Source organism: Trichomycterus rosablanca, unplaced genomic scaffold (assembly GCF_030014385.1).
Source record: "Trichomycterus rosablanca isolate fTriRos1 unplaced genomic scaffold, fTriRos1.hap1 scaffold_41, whole genome shotgun sequence".
In the NCBI taxonomy this organism is placed as follows: Eukaryota; Metazoa; Chordata; class Actinopteri; order Siluriformes; family Trichomycteridae; genus Trichomycterus; species Trichomycterus rosablanca.
The window spans coordinates 71234-77567 of record NW_026947238.1 but is presented as its reverse complement, the minus strand read 5'-3'; the positions used below and the strand labels follow the sequence as shown (position 1 = coordinate 77567).

The following is a 6334-nucleotide window of genomic DNA, read 5'->3' as shown; positions in this document are numbered from 1 at the left end:
AAACAACAAAGTGGTGCCTCAAAAAGAAAAGCAAAAAAGATTAAGGAAGCAAATCAGGCAGATTTCCTGAAAAGCGTTACTTTGATCTCAAACTTCTTTGAGAAACCGCTGGATATGAGTGAGACGAGTATTGCTAATGTTAGCAGTGATCAGAGTTCTAGCAATGAAGATGTGATCACCACTGGCTTAGTGTCACCTGTCAGTGACTATGTACCTTTGCAGACCAAGTCAGGTGCAGAGCAGGAATGCCAGCCCTGCCAGGCTACCACAGACCAGCAGCAGAAAGACCATGAAAGGAAAGTTGCAGGTGTGTCAGACCCACAATCAGACCAGCCAGCTTTAAATGTCACCACTGCTGTCTCCCAAGAGTACAGGCATGACCTCCAGCATACAAAGAAGTGCAAAGTTATGTCTGATGATAGTGCAGAGCCAGGTGTAGCATTTAACGGAAAGGACAAGTTTCGGATCGAAACTTTCAATGTTGTCATTGACAAACTTGTGTCCTGTCTCAACCACCGTTTGAATGCATACGCACACTTAACTGAGCTATTTGATGTTCTTTTCATGCCTGACAATATGTCCAACAGTGAGCTCACTTTAAAGGCTAACTCACTCGCTGCAGCATATCCTTCAGATCTGAACATGAGCCTGGCAGATGAATTAATACAATACAAATCATTCATAACAGAAAAAGAAAAATGTCCTAGTAAAATGCTCAAAACCATGATCAATTTGAATTTACAACTCTTTGCCCAGGGGCCCAGACTATCCTTAATCCATCCTTGCATGAGTACTAGAGTAATTGTTCTTCATAACAATATGGGTGGCACTTGATAACAATTTGATTTGTTAATTTCATTGTATTGATCTTAAAATAGCAGTCTGTACACAAACAAATACACTTTTTGAAAAGGAAAGTTGCAGGTGTGTCAGACCCACAATCAGACCAGCCAGCTGCATCGTGTGAGTGTTGTTTTTCAAACGAGGAGGGCAAGGACCCCAACTCCTGGTGTGAAACGGTCAACGACCCTGCTTTATGGCCCAGTACCATTACCGACCAAGCCAAGTCGATTCTTGTTAGTAGAGGAGAAGCTGCATTTCAAAACAGAAGTGCTAAGTACCCAGCCTCAGTCAGGGATAGAGGCATTAAGGGTACCAGTAGGAGCTTTACAAATGCTCCACTCAGTTGCTCTCTACCCAACGGGCAAACTGTGACTAGGCAGTGGCTACTTTACTCTCCTTCAACTGGCTGTGTGTATTGTTTTGCTTGCAAACTGTTTTCCAGTAAGCACAATACTTTTGTTCATGACTTTCGTTCTGACTGGAAACATTCAGAGCTGATTGGTGAGCATGAGGGGAGTGTGGAGCATAGGGCTTGCATGCTTGCATTATATAATCGCTCCAGAGGCACAGCAACAATTGATTCTGATATTGTCAAACAAATTGATGCAGAAAGACAATACTGGCGGGAAGTTTTGAAAAGAGTTGTTGCAGTCATCCAGTTTTGGGGGAGAGGGGACTTGCTTTCAGGGGAGATGATGAGCTATTACGATCAGCCCACAATGGTAATTTTTTGGGCATCATAGAACTCTTAGCCAAATTTGACCCATTCCTAGCTGAGCACCTCCAAAGGTTTGGAGGTAAGGGAAAAGGTTATGTGTCCTACTTATCATCGACAGTGTGTGAAGAATGTATCCATTTGATGGGACAGAGAACAAAGCAGGCAATTGTTAATGAGATCAAAGAATCAAAATACTTCTCTGTTATAGTTGACTCCACTCCAGACCTTGCTCATGTGGACCAACTTATTGAAAACCATAGTGGGGACAGTTTGGCAGAGTGTGTCGCTGCTATGGTGGATAATCTGGGCCTAGACTTATCCAACTGTAGAGGCCAGTCATATGATAATGCAAGTAACATGTCAGGGAAAGTACAATGGAGTCCAAGCTCATCTTAAACAAAGAAACCCTTTGATTTGTTATGTCCCCTGTGCAGCACATTTACTGAATTTAGTTGGTGCCAATGCTGTTGACAGTAGCCCAGAAGCTGGACATTTTTTTGACTATATACAGGCAATGTACCCATTTTGTGCATCATCTACACACAGGTGGGGAAAGGTTTTCCATGATACTGATATCAAACTCACACTGAAATCACTGTCAGGTACTCGATGGAGCGCACAAGCTGAGTCAACTAAGGCTCTTTGGAAATATTATGCACAACTGAGAGAGGCATTAAATGATATGTCTAAAGATATGGAGGAGAAATGTGTAACTCGAAGTGAAGTCTCTGCACTCTGTGACAAATTGGACACGTTGGAGATGGCCTTCATGGCATACTTCTGGGACACAATACTACAGAGTTTCCAAGCCACAAGCCTGCAGCTGCAGAAGCATGATATTGACATATGTACAGCTACACAACTTCTCTTGTCTTTACGAGACTTTGTGGCAGCACAGAGAGATAACGTTGAGGTGTTTGAAGGGGCAGCTTTAAATGTCACCACTGCTGTCTCCCAAGAGTACAGGCATGACCTCCAGCATACAAAGAAGTGCAAAATTATGTCTGATGATAGTGCAGAGCCAGGTGTAGCATTTAACGGAAAGGACAAGTTTCGGATCGAAACTTTCAATGTTGTCATTGACAAACTTGTGTCCTGTCTCAACCACCGTTTGAATGCATACGCACACTTAACTGAGTTATTTGATGTTCTTTTCATGCCTGACAATATATCCAACAGTGAGCTCACTTTAAAGGCTAACTCACTCGCTGCAGCATATCCTTCAGATCTGAACATGAGCCTGGCAGATGAATTAATACAATACAAATCATTCATAACAGAAAAAGAAAAATGTCCTAGTAAAATGCTCAAAACCATGATCAATTTGAATTTACAACTCTTTGCCCAGGGGCCCAGACTATCCTTAATCCATCCTTGCATGAGTACTAGAGTAATTGTTCTTCATAACAATATGGGTGGCACTTGATAACAATTTGATTTGTTAATTTCATTGTATTGATCTTAAAATAGCGGTCTGTACACAAACAAATACACTTTTTTCATAAAATAAGTCTGAATTTCTAACTTTTTAGATTGCTCTATACATAGATTGTAACACACTTTTGTTTCTGCTACACTTCATGTGCATCAGAACTCGGTAGTCATGTACTGGTTCTGGTCATAAAATTAGAATATCATAAAAAAGTTGATTTATTTCAGTAATTCCATTCAAAAAGTGAAACTTATATATTATATCCATTCATTACACACAGACTGATATATTTCAAATGTTTATTTCTTTTAATGTTGATTATTATAACTGACAACTAATGAAAACCCCAAATTCAGTATCTCAGAAAATTAGAATATTGTGACAAGGTACAATATTGAAGACACCTGGTGCCACACTCTAATCAGCTAATTAACTGAAAACACCTGCAAAGGCCTTTAAATGGTCTCTCAGTCTCGTTCTGTAGGCTACACAATCATGGGGAAGACTGCTGACTTGACAGTTGTCCAAAAGACGACCATTGACACCTTGCACAAGGAGGGCAAGACACAAAAGGTCATTGCTAAAGAGGCTGGCTGTTCACAGAGCTCTGTGTCCAAGCACATTAATAGAGAGGCGACGGGAAGGAAAAGATGTGGTAGAAAAAAGTGTACAAGCAATAGGGATAACCACACCCTGGAGAGGATTGTGAAACAAAACCCATTCAAAAATGTGGGGGAGATTCACAAAGAGTGGACTGCAGCTGGAGTCAGTGCTTCAAGAACCACCACACACAGACGTATGCAAGACATGGGTTTCAGCTGTCGCATTCCTTGTGTCAATCCACTCTTGAACAAGAGACAGTGTCAGAAGCGTCTCGCCTGGGCTAAAGACAAAAAGGACTGCTGAGTGGTCCAAAGTTATGTTCTCTGATGAAAGTAAATTTTGCATTACCTTTGGAAATCAAGGTCCCAGAGTCTGGAGGAAGAGAGGCACAGAATCCACGTTGCTTGAGGTCCAGTGTAAAGTTTCCACAGTTAGTGATGGTTTGGAGTGCCATGTCATCTGCTGGTGTTGGTCCACTGTGTTTTCTGAGGTCCAAGGTCAACGCAGTCGTCTACCAGGAAGTTTTAGAGCACTAAATGCTTCCTGCTGCTGACCAACTTTATGGAGATGCAGATTTCATTTTCCAACAGGACTTGGCACCTGCACACAGTGCCAAAGCTACCAGTACCTGGTTTAAGGACCATGGTATCCCTGTTCTTAATTGGCCAGCAAACTTGCCTGACCTTAACCCCATAGAAAATCTATGGAGTATTGTGAAGAGGAAGATGCGATACACCAGACCCAACAATTCAGAAGAGCTGAAGGCCACTACCAGAGCAACCTGGGCTCTCATAACACCTGAGCAGTGCCACAGACTGATGGACTCCATGCCACGCCGCATTGCTGCAGTAATCCAGGCAAAAGGAGCCCCAACTAAGTATTGAGTGCTGTACATGCTCATACTTTTCATGTTCATACTTTTCAGTTGGCCAACATTTCTAAAAATCCTTTTTTTGTTTTGGTCTTAAGTAATATTCTAATTTTCTGAGATACTGAATTTGGGGTTTTCATTAGTTGTCAGTTATAATCATCAACATTAAAAGAAATAAACATTTAAAATATATCAGGCTGTGTGTAATGAATGAATATAATATACAAGTTTCACTTTTTTGAATGGAATTACTGAAATAAATCAACTTTTTCATGATATTCTAATTTTATGACCAACACCAGTATATTAAGCTGTAAAGAGATGATTTCATCTTCGCAGCTGTATTACCATATAATACGGTTTAGACGTGCAGTAAAAAATGAAGTGTGGGTAGCGTGAGCGAGCTTTTTTAAAGTGCAGATGGCGCGTGACCGCGGTGATTATACGCGGAGGTAAAATGTAGGATGGACGTCCAACGTTCGCTTCCTCTGTCTCTGAGAGAATGTGAAGTTGGCGGGTGACTTCTTGAAGACTGTCTAACACAGTCAGGTCAATGTCCACATCCATATCAGCACTGAGCTGAACTAAACCATCAGTTACTCTTTCCAGGCCATTTACTTAAATATGTCCTTTTTCATGACGAAAATGTATTTATTAGTTTATTTATTTATTTATTGCATTATTTATTTGTGCATTTATTTATTTATACTTGTCATTTTTCGTCCTCCATAGATAGATAGATACTTTATTGATCCAGAAAGAAATAAAAACGCTGTGCTGCACGCTTTCTATGAGCGAATCAAAACAAGGCAAAAAACTCTTTGAATCTCACATCCTTCTGAACGTAAGAATGTTCACTCCCTGTTTTATTTACAGTGCTGATGAAAGTCTGCTAAATGTGCTTGGATTAGGCACACTAACTAAACTGGTCCTGCAAAGGCCTTGCCCCATGTGAGGATCGAACTCATGACCTTTAGGTTATGAGACTGACACGCTACTTACTGCACTAACGAGGCTGACAGCAACATGTTTAGACTGAATCTGGTAGTTTTTGTAGTTGTAGTTTAGATAATACATTTAAATATTGAAATGCAGAATCTAAATCTAAGCATAAAAAAATGGAATCAAACTCACACCCTTCTGACTGTATGTTCACCACCTGTTCTATTTACAGTGCTGGTAAAAGTCACTAAATGACATGAAACCAGTCGGCTAACTGGGCTTAGATTAGGCACAGTAACTAAACTGGTCTCCGAAAGGATTGCCCCGTGTGAGGATCGAACTCACAACCTTCAGATTATGAGACTGACGCGCTACCTACTGTGCTAACGAGGCTGATAGCAACATGTCTAGACTGAATCTGACAGTTTTTGTAGTTGTAGTTTAGATAATAAATTTAAATATTGAAATGCAGAATATAAATCTAATCATTAAAAACTGGAATCAAACTCACACCCTTCTGACTGTATGTGTATGTTCACCACCTGTTATATTTACAGTGATGATGAAAGTCACTAAATGACATAAAACCAGTCTGCAACTAAACTGGTCCCTCAAAGGCCTTGCCCCGTGTGAGGATCGAACTCACAACATTCAGATTATGAGACTGACGCGCTACCTACTGCGCTAACATGGCTGACAAAGGCATGTGGAGACATCTGAATCCGACCGTTTCATTGGCTGAAGTTTAGGCACATTTTTAAAAGCAGAATCTATGAGGTTATGAGACTGACGCGCTACCTACTGCACTAACGAGGCTGACAGCAACATGTCTAGACTGAATCTGGCAGTTTTTGTAGTTGTAGTTTAGATAATAAATTTAAATATTGAAATGCAGAATCTAAATCTAAGCATAAAAAAATGGAAT

At 40.6% G+C, this 6334-nt stretch overlaps 2 non-coding genes across 2 annotated transcripts; both read right to left on the bottom strand.

The window, feature by feature from the left end:
* Positions 1-5729: 5729 nt before the first annotated feature.
* On the bottom strand, positions 5730-5802 carry trnam-cau (transfer RNA methionine (anticodon CAU)). Its single transcript has one exon. It is a non-coding gene; the product is annotated as a tRNA-Met (tRNA).
* Positions 5803-6030: 228 nt separating this feature from the next.
* trnam-cau (transfer RNA methionine (anticodon CAU)) lies at positions 6031-6103 on the bottom strand. The gene has a single exon. It is a non-coding gene; the product is annotated as a tRNA-Met (tRNA).
* Positions 6104-6334: the final 231 nt, after the last annotated feature.